An 18,252-nucleotide genomic window follows, 5' to 3' on the forward strand; every position below is an offset into this window, starting at 1 on the left:
GTGCTGATGTTGAGGTAGTGGAGAGGGTCATGGTGGAGGTGGAGATGGTTGTGGAAGTAGTGACAAGTTGGTGAAGACTCATAGTAGAGATGGTAGAGGTAGAAATAGAAATATCAGAGATGGTCATAGAGGTGGAGATAGTAGAGGTGGTAGAGATGGTCATGGAAGTAATGGTGGAGGGGTGTGTGTGTGTGTGTGTGTGTGTGTGTGTGTGTGTGTGTTCACATGTGGGGGGTTGTCACTAGAATCCTAGTACCCCGTGCATGTTTCAGGAGCCAGCATCATCTTGGTGGGGGACCATAGACCCAGTTGAGCCAGAAACTAAAAGCCTGGGGCCTGGTGCAGCTGCCCTCCACTGAGAAACTTCTCAGAGAAGACAGAAGACACTGCTGGATGCCCTGTCTCTCCAGGAGGAGCAGCTGAACATGACCTCCCACTGCTCTGCTTCCTACACTCAGCTTGGCTTGGGCCCCATGCTGACATCTGTGTTATCTGTAAGCAAAGAGCTGCTTGTCCATAACAAGGTGGCACACTGCGTACATTGGGCAGTGGTATGCAGGACACTGACCAAGGTTCAGTCCCTGTCCTGAGTCTGAAGGACTCAGTAGGAAATGAGACATACCCTGTGGCCATACTCTAGGTTTCCCAGTCTCAGGGTGGATGCTCAAGTGAGTAGTGTTCATAGGCTGAGATGCATGCTTGACAGAAAACATGTGAAATGGCATGACAGACAGAGCCCTCTGGACACACAGAGCCCTCTGGACAGGTGCCCGTTGATGAGGGACCCCAAGGAAGAACAGCCAAAGGGAGCCACACAAAGGCCCTGTGGCGTAAGAGAGGAAAGTACCATGCCTCGGAACACTAGCACACACTCCTTCCCAGGTGTTCAAGGAGCACTCGGGCTGGACACAGCCACCAGCATCTTGGGGACACCTTATCTCCAAGGCTCTGGGACCCACCATACCACACTGACCCACTAACTCTGCGGGCCCCAGCACCCCAAGTTCCCCAGCATGTGGTCATCTCCATCTCTGCACCTGACCCAGGCTCCCCGCTCACACCTAGATTGCCCCAGTCTCGTGACAAATGACTGACTTCCTAGAAGGATTCGGGCTCCTTGTGATCAGGGTGCTCTGCTGGGGATGGCCCAGGACTCTGATTTTGAGAATAGACATCCAGATCTGCTCTTCACCCAGCGGCAGGGACAGGCCAGCTTTGCCTCTTGACACCTCAGTTTCCTGAGTTGTCATCATGTCTAACGATGGTGACAACCTGAGGGCAAGAATACTATAAACCCCTCACCCAGGCCTCACCAGGACCCTCCCAAGTCGCCAGCTGCTCTGCCACTCATCCCTACAGGGATCTGGTCCAGGGCTGAGATTTGGAAGCTACCCTTCCTCCCTTCCGCTGTGGTACTCAGAGGACATCTCCCGCATGTCCCTGGACCCCAGCCACTCACAGTATGTTCTCAGTGCAGGTCCTTGGTCCACAAGACCCAGCCTTTCTTCCTCAGGACTAAACTACCTCAGCACTCAGAATAGAGAGGTCACCTAAAACCAAGGGCTGAAGCAGGAGGCCCCCTCCTTGGCCAGCACCATCAGGGTAGTGGCTCATCTCTGCTAATCACGAGGTGACACAATCAGGGTTTAAAAATACTACATGCATTTAACTCAGTGCAAGAGAAAGAGAACACACAGTCTGTGTGAGCAACTCAAATCAAAAATAAATGAGGCAAAGAGTCTCCAAAAATAGTGCAGCATCAAAGTCATCGCACGGCCAGCTGTCCTCAGCTCGGAGCCTCTGCCGATGAGCAGTGTCGCAGAGGGAGGCTGGGAAGATGGCTCCACGGTGTTCACTCCTCCAGAAGAGATTAGGCAGGGCCGCAATCCTTTTGTTAGACTAGAATTGATAGCAAAGTGAAAACAGCGTGGAGATGGGCACCCTCATGCTGTCCTCATCCCATGACCCAGCTGAGCCAAGAAGGCAGAGACTTAGACAGCAGCACACAGGGTTATCTGGCCAGGACCCTTCCTCTTTGACCTTGAGGGGTTCCCTTTCCAGACTCAGAGTGTCTCCCATAGAAGAATTGGGCAGCCCCCAGCTAGATGGTGGTCAGAGCAGCGTGCACAGTGAACATAATTAAGGTCTACACATCTGCCTTAATTTCATCATAGTGGATGTTACCTGGTGTCTGGAGGGATTGTTGGGTTGGATTTTGGTCTCTGTGTTTTTAAGACAGAGTTTCACTATGTAGCCCTGGCTGGCCTCAAACTTACTATATAGACTAGGCTGGCCTTGAACTCACAGAGATCTACCTGTCTCTGTGTCCTGAGTGCTAGGATTAAAGCTGTACCACCACACCCAGCCTGGTAGATAAAGACAGACAGACATTGCAGTCAGCAGATTACAGCCCAATCTAGCCCACCACTTGTTTTTGTAAATAAAGTTTTATGGGCGCATAGCCACATCTTTTCTTTTACATACAGTCTCTGGTTGCTTTTGTGCCCCAGAAACTGACAAGCCGCATATCCTTAAATTGTTGGAGTTCTGCCCTGTACTGCAATGGTTTCCACTCTTCTCGCCAGAGATGGGAATCTAATTCATTGGGGGGAGGGGGATACAAGTGTGCAGAGGTGACAGATGAGTGCTGGAGTCAGAGTACATGTTTCTCATTATGATGAGAGTTGAGGTTGATCATGTGACTGTCCCACACAAAGATGCACACGTGTGATTGTGCATGTAGAGACCAGAAGCCAGTATCAAGTGTATTCCTTAATTTCAAATATATTTTTGAAACAGTTTCTTGCTGAACATGGAACTATACCCAAATTTTTATGTGGATGCTGGGGATCCAAATTCAAGTCCTCATGCTTTCGTGGCAAGCAGTTTACTGAGCCACCCTCTCCAGCCCCAGAGATGCTTTGCTCATATGCTCAGCACCCTAGGGAAGGTCCCGTGTGCTAATGAGGACTAAGGTTGTGTTTGTTGGTGTTGAGTGTGGTGTTTGTTTATTATGTGATGTTTGTTATGTTGTTTGAATCTAGATGTCTTTTAATAAAAAAACCCAGAGCTAGATATCAGGGTGAAAGCAAAAGATCAGAGAAGCAGAGCAGCCAGCCCCTAGTTCATACCTCTACGACATCCTCAGCCTAAAGAGAGTGAATTCCTGTTTCCTCATGCCTTATATACCTTTCTCTGCCCAGACATCATTTCCTGGGATTAAAGGTGTGTGTGCTTCCCAAGCAAAGACATGAGATCTCAAGTGCTGGGATTAAAGGTGTGTACCACCACTGCCTGACTCTGTTTCCGGTATGGCCTTGAACTCACAGAGATCCAGACAGATCTCTGCTCTCAAGTAATAGGATTAAAGGTGTGTGCCACCACTGCCTGACTTCTGTGTCTAATTTAGTGGCTGGCTCTGTCCTCTGGTCCTCAGGCAAGCTTTATTGGGGTACACAATATATTACCACAGTGTTGGTTCTGGGCTTTAGAGGCGTCTGCAGTAATTAGGTTTCTCTGATGCAAAGAGCATCTTTGTGTGGGACAGTCACATGATCAACCTCAACTCTCATCATAATGAGAAACATGTACTCTGACTCCAGCACTCATCTGTCACCTCTGCACAGCTTCAACTGTTAGAACAAAGAGGACCTCCCACTGGGGCCCAGGATCCCAGCAGGGTCCCCTAGATCCTCATGCCCATCTCCCCACTCTGTTCTTCTAACAGCTGAAAGTGTTAGAGTGTTCTTCTAACAGTAGGTTGGATGGTACAGAATAAGGCTGAACGGGCCTGGAAGGAACCTCACTTCTAGGGACCCTTTCCCTGCAGTGTTCTGATATCCTGTCGACTGGTAGATTCTGTGCGTTGCGATAGAAATATGTCAAACCTTGGACAATGGCAATATTTCCATTGTCCTCTTGGGCGACAGGGCCATGAAGAAAGAGGATCCTTCCAAGACACCACAGCAGAAGCCAGCCCAGAACCATATGGACCTTCTGTGGATTGCCTTCACTCCAGAGTGAGGTTTTGGATGGGGACAGGCTACATGCCGCCTGTCACGCCACCACTGAAAAGGGTTCGCTTTCAGTACCGGATATTAAAGTGGATTAGCAAATCAAATCCCCCAGGAGAAGAGGCTGTGATCTCCTCAGAGGAAGACACAGTGGAGCACCCAGAATGGCCGGAGAGGTGACAGACACTGAGGACTCAGCCGTGTGCATGGGAGGAACGGAACCCAGTGACCACGAGCGCCTGGAGATGGCAGAGATGCACCTGTGTGTCATCTGTCCTCAGTGACCACAGACAGGTCCAGCTGTTAGATCCCAGAAACCAGGACAGGTATGTGGGGCTAGAGGCCTGAGATAATGAGGGATGAAGATGTGTGAAGCAGATCAGGAGGCATGGTGTCTGCAGGGGACGCACAGCCCTTCGTGTGTGTGTGTGTGTGTGTCTGTCCCTTTGTCTGTCTCTCTTTGTGTCTTTCTCTTGTCTCCCTGTCTCTGCCTCTCTGTCTCTGTTTCTCTTTCAATCTGTGTGTGTGTGTGTGTGTGTGTGTGTGTGTGTGTGTGTGTGTGTGTGTGTGTGTGTTGTGAATATATGCGAGGGTATGCATGCAGTACAGGCATGTGACATGACCTGGGCTCTGAGGGCCCAAATTCAGGTCCTCATGCTTACTCAGCAAACTTCTTATTGGCTGAACTATATCCCAGTCCCTGCCTTTCTAGAAAGCTGTGTTCTAACCTCTGGACCAGAGATCTGCAGATTGTTTTCTGGAGCTAGCAGATTGTAAAACACCTTAGACTTGCCGGCAGTGTGGTCTCCAGGGCTGCAGATGGTCAGTAACTGGCAGTGGTTGGCATACAGATTTTCAGCTTTCAGCACGTTCTGTGGACAGAGTGTTAGGTGTACCAGACGGGCTGACGGTAGGGTTTTCGCAATGTGGTTCATCGGTTCAAGATCGTCAGATCGCTCTGCCGTTGTGTGAAAGTCGTCGACAACAGAAACAGGTGCACAGGCTGAATGTTTTTGTCCCCTCAAAGCCATGCATTGAAGCTCTACCTCCAGGGTTAAGGAGCAAGGCCTTGGGGGAGACCAGAATAAACAGGGCCCTGAGAAATTGAGCCCCTTGAGGAAGTCCCTGTCTTTACAAGAAGAGGCTGCCGCCACAGCTTGCTCTGCCTCATGATGACCCAGCACAAAGGAGGTCAGGCAACTGTCCTCGCTGGAGGCCTGAGTCTGCCAGCACCTTGATCTTGGCCTTGTAGCCTCCAGACCTGTGAGAAGGAAATGGCGTTGTATAGGACTCATCCCTGGTATTTTGTTATAACAGACCAAGCTGAGACAAGCGGGTGTGGCTGTTACCCAAATTTCACTTGCAGACACACATTTGAATTTTATATAATTCTATGAGTCATGAAAGATGCCCTCTCTCTAGATTTTCTACCAACCATTTAGAAATGTCAAAGTCAGGTGCCTGTTTTGTTCTGGCCCTCAGTCAGCAACAGTTTACCAGCCCCACCCAGGAACAAAGACACAGGCCACCTCCTTTCACTGGCCAGATACATAGTACTACCCTGAGCTCTGGGTGTTGATGTTCCAAAACACAACCAAATGTTGGTGGAGCAAGTGCCGGGTTCAACAGCTGGATTCCTGCTCTGCATTCACCAGCAAGTACGCCCGGGCGCTTGGCCTGCCTTTCAGGTTTGGGAAAGCTTCGGTGTATCAGCCCCCACAAAGCATGTTACATAGCATCCGTCCAAAAGAAGTGGATTAGCCTATGGCAGGCACTTGTGGGGAGGATCAGAAGCCCACAGCTTGCTCTCGAGAACAGGATGGGAAGAGCAATGCCAGATGGCCTCAAATGCAGGAAAGAAATGTCACGTAGCAGAGGGACCCAATTTGTCATTTGTCTCCAGGGACACCAGCGGGCCTGACAGGTCTAGGCGTAGAGAAGCCCATTTGAAATGGACACACAGAAGGACCTTTATCATCATTTCTGTTGTGCGGTGGAGTAATCTACGAAGGGTCTTGTGGGACAGGAGACGTTGGTACTCACCAGTGTGGGGACCGTGCTTAGGAAACTGCATCCCCAGAGCTCTGTGCTGGACCCCAGCACCTCAAACTTGGGGAGTCATGTCACAGGAGCCTGGTTCTCTTGGACTGTTTCAGATGTTCACCCTCACTGTGCTGGCCTAGAGGAATGTAAGTTACATCAAATCAGGTTCATCTGCTATTTCTCCTAAAAAAAAAAAAAAAAACAATTTGACAAACCTGGGAAGACAAAACCTCATCTGAGGAACTGCCTCCATCATATTGGCCTTAGTTATGTATGTGGGATGTTTCCTTGATCACTGATTGATGTAGGAGTGGCCCCTACTGTAGGTGGTGCCATCCCTAGGCAGGTGGGTCTGGGCTGGATAAGAAAGGTAGCTGAGCAAGCCAGAGGGAGCATGCTGATAAGCAGCATTCCTCCGTGGTTTCTCTGCCTGAATTCCTCCTTTGACTTCCCTCAGTGATTGGCTGTGACTAGGGAGTTTTAAGATGAAATATACCCTTTCCGCCCCAAGTTGCTTTTGGTCATGATATTTATCACAGAAACCAAACTAGAGCACAGGAGAACCACTGTGATGATGTCACTTAGCAAAAGAGTTTTGGTGATTCCCAGATCAGCATTGCACTCATGACTACTGTAGCATACGGACCCTCAGCCTGTGCATGCCACCTCCCAAGCTTGGCCCAGCTGGGATACCCCAACATCATCTCCTGCTGCTGAAAGTTACAGCAGGACCTAGTGTGCAGCCATACCAGGAATGTCCCCTGCCATCAGGAACAGATTTTTCTAGAAGCCACACACCAGGACTCAGCTGCAGGCTGTGTCCCAGGCCTTCCCGCCTGGGAGGTAATTTGGGAAGTAAGGTCATAGGCTGGTCCTGTCAGCAGACAACTGCCGAGTTGTGTGACTTTATGAATGTTTGTTGAGTAGGTGAAGTGTGCTTGTAAAAGACATGTCACGAAGCTCGTCATTGTAAAGTGCGGCTCAGTGGTGGTCAGTACCTTCATCCTGTAGCAAAGTTGCCACACGACCCACCTCTGTGCCCCTTTGCCACTCAACAGCACCCTCCCATTTGCCCTTGCAACCCCACTCCTGTCTCTAAGTATGTCCTGTTCATGATATCTTTTCATAGCTGGCTTACAGTCCTCAGGTGGTAAATTTTCTTTCTTTTTCAAGGAAGCAGTGTTCTGTTCTTCAGGTAGACCACATTTGACGTATCCTATGATCATCCATCCACTTCCACCTGACTGAGGCTCTCATGAACACGGGTGTACAGACACTTCTTTAAGGCACTGGTTTCAATTCTTTGGGGTGTGCCTTCCCCTGGCTGTATGAAGTACCCTGGCAAGAGCAACTCAAGGGTCTTCTTTGGGTGCCCAGGTCTAGGGGGATCCAGTCTCTCACGGGAAGACCTCACAGCAGGCAGGAAGGAAAGATAGCAAGAGCAGAAGCTGGCAGGTCACATTGCATCCTCACCTGGGAAGCAGAGCGTGGACAGGAAGTGGAGCTGAGCGGTAAATCCTTAAGGCCCAACCCTGGTGACTCTCCCTCTAGGAAGGCTCCACCTCTAAAAGCTTCCACAGATTCCCCAACAGCTCTACCAGCTGGAGACCAGGAGTTCAAACACGTACGCCAATGAGGACATTTCTCATCCAAAGGACAAAAGTACCAGAAATGGAATTGCGGGGCTGTGGGCAGTTGCGTTTTATGTTTCTGAGGGACCTCCAGGCTGTTTTCTACGGAGACTAAAGGTCCATTCAGCGGCAGTAGATGGGCCTCCTGTGTCCTGGCATCTCTCTCCCGTTCTCTTTGGCTTCTGGTGGCGGCCATCCTGGTGGAGGTGAGGCAGTAGCTCCCATGGTTTGATTTATTTCCTGATGTGTGGGTGTTGCTCAGCATCCTTCCATGTGGCCATCTGTGCTTAAGAGTTCCAGTCTGGACATTGATCCCTTATCGGTTGTATCATTAGCAGGTATTTCCTCCCTCTTTGTGGCTGTCTGCAGAGCTGAGCAGCTGGTGAGGCCTGGGTGTCTGTGATATTCGACTTCATCTGTTGCTCCTGAGAGCTGGTCTTAGCCACCATGAATTACGTTAGCCCTGGGTAAAGCCCATGTCTGTGGATGTCTTCCATACTGGGGACAAGAAGATAGCTGTACCTATACACACCACAGAGTAAGGGTCACCTGTCCAAAGTCAGAGGCCCAAGTGGGGGCAGGAAAAGGTGATGTGTAGACGACAGAGCCTGACATGGGCCCTGTCCCACTTTTCCTTGATTTGCCGAGTATCCTTGAGTGCTATTTAATGTCTGTGGGCCTTAGCAGTCCGTAAAGTGCAGCGAGGGGTGGCCCTCCATGGACTAGACTAGACTGGGTTCCGTGTGAGGAGCCTCTCTTCCTCCCTCCCTCCCTCCCTCCCCTTCCTTCCTCTCCCTCACAGTGTCTCTTACTTTGTTCTCCTTTCTCCCTCTTGTTCGTCTCCCAACACCTTGGCTTTCTCACAGAACACTCAAAGTGTTTCTTTTCCCTCATCCTTCTCCCATCTATCTCTCCACCTGTCTTTGGGGACGCTCAGTAGCACCCTTCTTCCCGTGCAGAGCCTGGCACTCATGGGGAAGACGAGAACCTGAGGCTGGTGATTCAGTCCTGTGCAGGTGACCGGCATAGTGGGAGATGGAATGTTCCCAGACATTCCTTTCTTTGCCTCCAATCAAAGAGTTTGGGATCTCTCCTGGTTTCAGCGAGCCTGATGGAGCTGTCCTGACATGTGTGTGAGGGACAGGGCAGCAGGAAGCCTCCCCACAGCAGGAGGCTCCCCCTACAATCCATCCTTCCCAGGACACTTGTCGGCACTTCCAAGTCAGTCGGTTCCTTGTATGACAGGCAGAAACCCCTGACCACAGCCCAAAGTCAGCCAGGCCTGAGTTAGAATCCAGCCATGTGCGTGAGCCTCTGGGCCCTCTGGGCATCCATCATCTGTAGAATGGGAGGTGGTTAACGGAGCCTTTCCAGGGCGTGGGGAAGAGCAGATAGATGGCTGAGAGGGGCTTCCTACAAAGCTGGCTCCTGTCAGAGGCTATCTTTAACATCACCAGGACTCACTAGGAACTGGCCCCTTCCCACCTTGAGAAAGAGGCTCCCTCTTCTGGAGGGGCCCTGTAGACAGGAAGCAGAAACACGAAGGATGCTTCTACCCCACTGTGACTCTGTTCCCCCAACTGCTGTCCCTGAGGCAGCCACACTGTCCGCACACCAGGGGTGGCTGGGCCTTCCCACCAGAGGCCACGCCCTGGTGTCCCTTGGGGGCCCTGACTTGTTAGTCTCTGACTGTGCGGTGGCCACACACGGGGCCCTGGAGCTCACTGCACCAACTTCCCGTTGGGCCTGTGGTCCCTGGTGGCATGCTGCTCAGCAGACAGTGACTCAGCCTTCCACCCGACACTCGGAACATGATCTCCTCTACAGGTCCCAGGTCCTCTACAGGCCCCGGTCCACAGCAGGTACCCAGGGTGCTTTGGGGATGTGCTTTCCAGGGCAGACTTTCTTTCTGGTACGTGGTAGTGCTGGCTCCCTGAGAAGACCGTGGAGCTACTGAATATCCAAATACCTCCCGGGCTCCTTGTGGCCCTGTGTGGCTTCCTGTCTAACCTACCAGGACCCCCAGCTACTGAGTACACACAGGCCTAACCGCTGCTCAGACAGCTGGTCAGGTACAGCGAGCATTCAGTGGAGGGGCCTGACTGACAGCTCCCCATGGGCTTCTGCTTTCATCCCCAGGGTGACGGGGGGGGGGGGGGGGGGGGGCGGGGGGGGGACCACTAGGAGATCAAGGGCTCTGCAGGGTGCCTCTGTTCCTTCACAGACGTGAGTGTGAGTGCCAGCTGCTGAGCAGCCCCCAGTGACTCCAGGAAAAGCCTGTCCATCTGCTCTATCCTAGTCTTCTATCTTGACAAGGGGTGTGATGAGTCCCTGTCCCTTCCTGGCTCCCCGTGCCCTCCTACAGGAGGAGTACAAGGTTCGGTGGGAGACACCTCAAAGCTCTTCCCTACAATGCAGCCCTATTCAAGACATGTGTCTCCAGGCCAGAAGCAAAGCCAATGCTGGCAGGGAGCTTCCTGGGGCCCCAGGTTTCTGCCCTCCTCTACCAGGCTTTCTCATCCTGTACTTCCCCTCCCCCACCCCCAGCAGGGTAAGGGTGCAGGGTGTGGCCACAGTGGGGGAAGGGTGAGGAAGAAGCGGCGAGCTTCCCAGTGTTTGCAAGAGGTCCTGGTGTCTTGTGTGCATTGAAGGGAGGAAGGAAGAGAGAGAAGGGGCACTTCCGCCTGGTGCTCGCTAGGACAGGGACAAGAGCGCTGGGCCAGGATCCTGTGGCTCACTCTATCAGCGCCACCGCCACCGGGGTCTCCTCCCCCGAGCCCTACACAGCACCTACTGTAATTACTAAGAGATGTGATGGAACTGGGGGAGCTGCAATCAGGGAGCAAGCCTGCTCTCCCCAACCCACCCCTGCCTCTTAATACACAAACCGGTCTGTCGGTAGGATTAATCCTGAGTTCTGGAAATGATGCTGGGACGATGAGGTGGGGACAGGAGGTTCTCCCAGACTCACCAGACATACATGTCATTGAGGCTGCAGCCACGGGGCCGTTTCCCTCAGGTTGAGAATGGTGAGCCCCCTCTAGGAGTGGGAGGGTGGTGTGACTAGAGGTCCCTAGCCACTGACCCAGCATACATAAGCTGTCCCTGTGCACAGGGGGGCTCAGTCCGTAGATGTTGCATGCGTGTGACTAGTCAGGTGTCTGTCATGCAGGGAAAGGAGTGTGAACATGTGAACATTGTGTTGAACACGGTGGGTCCTGTTAACTTTTCAATTGAAAAACATTGCCTAATTGTGAATTGTCTTCATGGAGCTGGTTCGTTTTCTGGGAGGGGAGAACGGACATCTGAATGTAGCATTGAGGAGGGTAAGCTGAAGTTTTCAGACCTTTCTAAAGGATGTTGAGAAGGCATCTGTGATGTGTTATCTAATACTCCATTCGGTGATCTCCACCTTGTCTCTGTGGTCAGGAACGGATGCGTCTGCTGTGGTCTGAAGCACATGACGTCCATGCTGTCGTTTGTCAGGTTTCTGTACTGTCCTCCGCTTCCTCCAGGCCTCGGGGTCTGAGGTTTCTTTGCGATGGCCGATGGCTCAGTGGTAAGGGCTTACATGCAAACATGAGCACCTGAGTTCAGATCCCCAGCACCCATGTCAGGAGTTGAGCATAACCGTGTCTTCTCAATCCCAGCACTGGGAGGCAGAGGCAGGAGAATTCCTGGGGCGTGCTGGCTAGCCAGTTTAGCTAGATCAATGAGCTCCAGGTTCAAGGACAGACCCTGTCTCAAACACTAAGATGGAGAATGGTTGAGGGAGACACCCAGTTGGTATCAACCTCTCAGTACCACACACATGAGGTCCTGGCCAAGACGTCGGCCTCAGGCTATGTGTGTGTGTTCTCCCCACACCTACACCGCATCTCAACATGGTCCAGATGGTGCTGGTGGGAAGGTGGGCTGTGTTGACTCCAGACCCCAACCTGGGCTCTTCAAGCATGCTGACAGCTTCCAGGCCCTTCTGTCTGTTCCCCATGGGCACCCCTGACATCCAGATGAACCCAGCCTTAGGGAGACGGCTTCCTCTGGCTCACAGGAGTGGAGTGGGTTCCCTTCAGGGCCCCTGACTTCTCAGCAGGGAGGAAGGGTGTGTCACTCAAGCGTGTGTGGTTTCCAGCAGTTACACCTCTTCCTGTCTCTTGAGGAGGTGCCTCCTCAGCACCCAGAAACCAGCAGGCGGCCTCCCGGGAGGCCCTTCCAGGTTTGGCCAGGCAACTGCCCCAGGAGGTACTTTAATGCTGTGATGAGATTCCCAACGTTGGAGTCAAGATACGCAATGTTATGTCAGCTTGGTGCCCAGAAGCTGAGGCATTGCTCCCAGCTAGGCTTTCTGAACAGCCCAGACTGAAGCACACCCAGCTGGCGCCGCCTCCTCCCCTCTGCCCCTTCAGGACGTGTGCGTTGAGAATCACGTGTGCATAGGGCTGTCTGGTCTCTAGGTTACACATCACGCTCCTGCTTTGATGGAGTGGGCACTGCGCTGGCCTCAGGACACGAGGACAGAGGTCAAGATGGACGGAGGTGTTGTTGCAGGGACAGCTTTCAGGGAATTCTCCTGTGTTCCTTCCTGATATCCATACCTTCCAGTAGCCTCTTCCCCATGTGGCCCAAGCACCAGGGCTTAAGCTGGGGGTCTTTGTCATAGGACAATAGATAACATATAATGTCAATATTCCAAAGAGTTCAGGGAGCAGCCTTTGAGTTCTCAGGAAAATTCAGAATCTGGATGAAGCCACAGAGGACCCAAGACCCCTGCACTCCATCAAGAGGCCGTGAGCAGCGTGGTCCTCTCTGAGCTTGGCTAGTTGTGATTATAAAGACTAGCCTCAGTGGTGGGGGGGTCACGCCTTTAATCCCAGCACTTGGGAGGCAGAGGCAGGCTGATCTCTGGCCAACCTGGTCTACATAGCAAGTTCCAGGACAGCCCTGACTGCATAGATAGACCTTGTATTAAAAAAGAAAAAGAGAAAGCAGAAGAGGGAGGAAAAGCCATCAGACAAAAAAGATCGTCAGTGAGAGAAGCGAGATGATGTGGCCAGGCCGAGGGCAGGAAGGGACGACCTTCTAGAGCGTAAGGCCTTGCCGGGGCCACATGTGATGTGAGCAGGTTCAGTGGCCATGCCAGGCACCCATGTTCAGGAAGGAGCTGTGGCTGGCAGCTCTCCAGGAAACACACCAGGTCATGGGCCAGGGCTCTCCCTGCACCAGGCATAGGCTGGTCTCAGGTCCTGTGACACTCACAGCACGCACACCTCCCCGGGTAGCATGGTGCCATCTGTCTTCTCATTGCACTGACAGTGGGGGGCTGAGACATGTTCCTGCTGTGCAGGGACCCTGGTGGCCGGCCATGGAAGCATGTGTCTAGTATGCCTCGGGAGGAAGGGTGTGACCCGCTCGAAGCCAAGTGCCCTGACATGTGTAGTAAGATGTCTCAAGGCACATGTATCCCAGGTAGTAGCCCATGGCAACAGCAAGGGTTCAAAGACAAGTCTCCTTTGACCATGGTTAGAATTAGGACACCATCACTCTGCTCACCTCCTTAGCCAAAGCAAGCCACGTGACTGCGTTAGAAGGAAGGATAAGGAATGCCTGCCACCGACAGCCAAGTCACACAGAGGAGACAGGAGGGATTTGGATCAATGACTCATCCTTATCCCTTCCTCCTGTGCCTCCTCAGGTGCCAGCCCAGCCCGCCAGGACACCTGAGTAACCAGGAAAGTGCCCGCTCTTCCTTTGTCTCCCTGACCTCAACTCCAGGGTACAGATATGCCCAGACATGGCCTTTCCTGTGGCTTCCTGCCTTAAGCTGCCCATTCACTCTCATTTCTTTCCATCTAATCTAGACAAGTAGCCCTGGGCAACTCTCAGTGGCCACAGATCCTGTCTTGAATCTCCCTGCGGTTAAGAGGTCAGAAAAGGGCCCTCAACAACTCTTTCTCATCTACATTAACCCCCGGAATAATGTGATCACTTATCATAAACTTAAATAGAGACTTTGAGGTCAGCCCCATTCTATACACAAGAAGACTGAGGCACCAAGCCAAAGTCCCTCCCTTGGTCTCCTGTGACCCAAGGAGTTTCAAGCCTTCCATCATATCACACACACTGCAGGTCCAACTTACCTAAAAAACTGCCAAACCCAAGTCTCCCAGCTGGTCCCAAGCTTGCCCCGGACCCAGAGTAGTGAACCACAGACCTTCAGTCAGACCACTGAGGTCTTGCTGGCCTCAAGGCCCAGGCGTCCATTTCATAATTTCCTTCATTTGAACACAGCTTCCAGCCCTGCACTCAGAATACAGATGGCAACATATTTGGCCTTTCTAGAAAACAGTGGTTGAGAAAAGTCTCTCCTGAGAAGTTAGAGGACCCAGATCCTCAAGTGACTCTCCCACAGTTCCTGACTGGTGATGAAGGGGGAAAGGACCACAGTGAATGCTGCCTGGAGCTCACTGCACCCACAGTGGGCAGAGTAACTGCTTCCTGCGGGGATGTGGGAGAAAGAGGAAGTCTGCTGTGAAATGTGAGGAAAGGTAGTTAAACAGTGTCAGACAAATCACAGACCTCCGGGGTGGTCAGCAAGACGAGCCACTGGAACGCTGGAAAAAGAGAAAAACAAAACCTTCCCAGGGTCAGGCCAAGGGTGTAGCTCAGTGGTGGAGCACTTGCAAAGCATGCAAACGGCCCTAGATTCCATCCCAGCAACACAGACACACACAGAGATGCACACGCGCCCACGCACACACACACACACACACATACACACTCACACACAGATACACACACATACTCACACAGACACACACACACACACACACACACACACACACACACACACACACACACACACAGGAGGCTCTCAGGGACTTACTGTGTTCAGTGTCTAACCAGTCTAGGCAATTAGTGAGCTCCAAGTTCAGTGAGAGGACTTGTCTCAAGAACTAAGCTGAGGCCCATGAAGATGGCTCGGTGTGCAGAGTACTCTGCAAATGTAAAGACCTGAGTTTAACTCCTCGGCACCTATGTGAAAAGCCAGGCGTGGCTGCCTACGCCTGTAACCGCAGCACTGGAGTGAGGGGCTGGTAGATTCCAAGAGCTTGAATGACAGCAAACTTCCAGCTTATTGAGAAACCTTGTCAAGGGAAAAGTAGAGAGTGACAGAACAAGACACCAGACAATCTGCCTCAGCCTGCACAGGAACACGCACGGCACACAGCACGCATGCACGCACAGTGTGCGTGTGTGCACAAGCACGCGCGCACACACACACACAGATTAAAATCTTGATGAGGTGTTTCTAGGTTCAAAGAAACCAGACAGAAATATCTGACGCCATATGAGATCCTCAATTGGATCCTGGGTTTTTGAAAATGTAAATAAGAACTTATAGAATAACGGGAATTTGGACAAAAGCTACGTATCGAGTGCTGATGCGTTCTCTTAGATTTATCTCAATTCTGTGATTGTGAAACAAGGTTAATGGGAGACGAGTGATGAAGCCCTTGTGGGTGACACTCAGGCCTGGAGCTTCTTCAGATGCCCTTGACAGTCCTGCGTGTGTATTTACCTCGAGTGTGAGTATGTCACATGGGCAGGAGGGGAGCGGAGAAGAAGGAGGGCATGCATGCAAGTGTGTAAACCCTTGCTGAGTAGGACAAAGACTTGGGTGTTTGTTGCTGTTCTGATTTTTTAACTTTTCTGAAGTTTGAAAGTTATCGAAACAATTTGGAGAGAAGAAAGGCAGTGAGTGGCGTGAATGTGGCTCCTGACCTTTCTCGGCCACCTGCCACCAACCTCACCTTCCGGTGTTTTTTAAGCTAGGGTTTGGTTGTCTTTACGCCACCCCCACCCCATGGTATTTCCATCTCTGCTTCTGTAAGGACATTTGGGCAGGCCTTGGTAAAGCCCTAGCTTCAGACTCCTCAAATGCAAATCAGAAGGTCACTCAAGGTCACAGATGGAGGTGAGGGTGGAAGTGCATAAATCCAGACGGGACCCAGACTTTGACCTTCAGCCTGGGTCGCAAACCCAGAGCCCTTCCAACCCTTTCAGGACTGGCATGTTGTCAGTGAACTTCCACAGCCTGTCCTCCAAACTGTGGGAGATGTCAGGGGCCTGGGGTGCCTATCACAGCTCTGCCTGTCCTCCAGATTGCAGGGGGCAGTCATTGATTTAGGGGCACCCAGCCTGGCTCCTACATATCCTCTAAACTGCAGAGGGCATCGGGAGCCTGGGGTATCCAGCCCAACTCTTCCTGGAGAGGGTTGTAAGGTGCTTGGGGGCCACTCAGCTCAGCTCTACCTACCTTCTAAACACTGCCAGAATACTGCACCAGCCTACTATTCCCAGCATCCCCATTAGGATCTCGGCTCCATCGGGATTGGCCACTCAGCAGGTGCAGTTGCTCCTGATTGGACAATGACAGCTGCAGAGCCAAGAGGCGGGCTCTGCCAGCAAGATTTGCATCCTAAATGCAAGGTGAGGGCTGTGAGAAATCCCATCAAGCCCCCTCCTTCCAAAGGTGCCAGGCTGGGTTCCAGACCCATGGGATTTTTTTTTTTTAAGGCAAATTCCTCATGCAGTGGTCTTCAGAGTGAGACCAGTGCTCCCCTGTGGCTGTGGGTCTGGGGTAGGGGTGGGGGTCAACTGGCTACTGGCTCTGAGGGAGCTTGGAGTCCCTGGGAGGTGGACCCCTGGGACTCCTTCCAATGGCAGCAGTTACTCCCACACCCGCAGGTTCTATGCCCCCCCCCCACAGGACAAAGCAGACATTGCGTACTAGAGAAGGCCACCCCTGTCCTCAGGCAGTGTCCCAACCCTGTCACCATCACAGCCCACAGCCAGGTGTGCTGCCTTCAGTAACATGGGCTGCCCAGCCCTCACCCCTTCCTGCTGTATCTCCCGCAGGCTGGGTCACAGTCTTCCATTCTTTCAATAACAGTGGAGTGTCTACCAAGCGCTGGGCACTGCAGGAGCACCAGCACTCCTCATCCCAGCCTCCACGGAACCAGCAGAGCTTTTATGGAAAGAGAAAAGTGGGTGAGCCTTGGGCATATCAGTAGTGACAAATTCTAGGGGAAAAGTCACACAGGAAGGGACTAAACAAGAACTGAACTTGGGGAGAAGATTAGCTGCTTAAGGTATGCAGGGAGAGCCAGGACAAGCCTGGGCACTTGGTAGACCTCTGGAGTCAAAGGCCAAGTTCAGGTGGAAGAGGACTACAGGAGTCCTGAGAAGGGGGTGGCTCTGCTAAGCTCAGGGACCCAGGGAGAGCCTTGTTGCTGTGCAGAATGGGGGCCACTTGCTGGATGAGATTAGAAAGGCTCTGGGAGCAGGTCCAGAGGTCTCCCAGGAGCCGACAGGCAGCCCAGAGGTCTCAACTGGTATTTGGCTTTTGCTCTGGGTAGGATGGAAGCTGCAGGAAAGTTGTGAGCACAGTAGTGGCTGATCCAAGCCGTGTTCCCGGAGAAGCCCCCTGGCTCCCTGTGGAAGAGCTTGCTGATGGGATGAAGGTGGTCTCAGGTGACCAGTTAGGAAGGAAGCTGATGTGAAGCCCAGATGTGAAAAGGAGAGGCACTGGACAAAGGGTGGTGAGCCAGCTGGTCCTCTGGCCATGCAAAACCAGGACCACAGGTGGGGCTGACACACGAGCCTGCCACGGGTGTGCTACCTCTTCATCGAGATGCCAGGAGATCTCAGCAGATGCTTAAAGGAGACCACAGACAGGGCTGCAGGGTGGAGGCAAACATCTGGTCCCCGGGACAGAAACAGGGTTCAGAGAAACGCAAGGGTTCAGGGCTGGAGCCTGAGAGCCAGAGCTTGGCAAGATCCACACAGGCAGTCTAGAGACAGGGACCACAGCCGCAGAGGACAGAGAAGAACCCATGAGCATGGGCTCCTGTAGCCAAGGGGGATGAGGGCTACATTGCCATGGTCCAACATAAGGCAGCATCAGACTTAGCAAGATTGGAGTCTGTCCAGAACTGTCCTCCAGCAAAGAGCCTCCTCAGGAGTGTCCCTGAGGGTAGAACTCATCTTGTGGAGGAGAAAACTCTGCTTTGATGTTCTTTTCCAGGTGGATGGAATTCGTATCAGGCTAGGGATGTTGCTTAGTTGGCAGAATGTTTACGTGGCATGCACAAGGCCCTTGTTTGACCCAGCACCACATACAAACAGGTGTGATGGCACCACACCTGTAATCCCAACTTTTGGAGGTGGAAGCAGGAGGGTCAGAAATTCAGAGCCAACCTGGGCTACATGAGATCCTGAAACTAGTCACTCCTGGTCAGTCCTTCCCGGAGCCGTAGGAGAGAAGGCAGATACCCTGAGAGTTGAGGCTGCCACTGGGTCTGAAGGAGCTAGCTCCTGGGGACTTGTTTCCTCAGTAGTCAGAGCTGAGAGAATCCACTGGGAAGGAGCTAGGAAGTTGTCCCCTCAAGAGTTGAGGTAGTAGCCTAGAGCATGCATCAGCAAACTTCTGTAACAGATAAGAGAATTTCCTGGTCCTGGTCTCTGTCGATACTACTCAATCCTGCACCACGAGTTCCTCAGTG

At 52.3% G+C, this 18,252-nt stretch overlaps 1 protein-coding gene across 5 annotated transcripts in view; it reads left to right on the forward strand.

The window, feature by feature from the left end:
* The window catches only part of Kcnab2 (potassium voltage-gated channel subfamily A regulatory beta subunit 2), an 87,749-nt gene that overhangs the window by 18,815 nt on the left and 50,682 nt on the right, over positions 1 to 18,252 (forward strand). Inside the window, exon 2 of one of the 5 annotated variants that reach the window (XM_052718745.1) lies at positions 3,930 to 4,339. The exons of the other annotated variants lie outside the window; for them this stretch is intronic. The gene's annotated coding sequence lies outside the window, so the exon portion shown is untranslated. The remainder of the gene's footprint in view (positions 1 to 3,929; positions 4,340 to 18,252) is intronic. 5 annotated transcript variants of the gene reach the window in all.

The sequence above is a fragment of the Peromyscus californicus genome, unplaced genomic scaffold (assembly GCF_007827085.1).
Source record: "Peromyscus californicus insignis strain IS unplaced genomic scaffold, ASM782708v3 Scaffold_5__1_contigs__length_169319896, whole genome shotgun sequence".
NCBI classification, from domain to species: domain Eukaryota; kingdom Metazoa; phylum Chordata; class Mammalia; order Rodentia; family Cricetidae; genus Peromyscus; species Peromyscus californicus.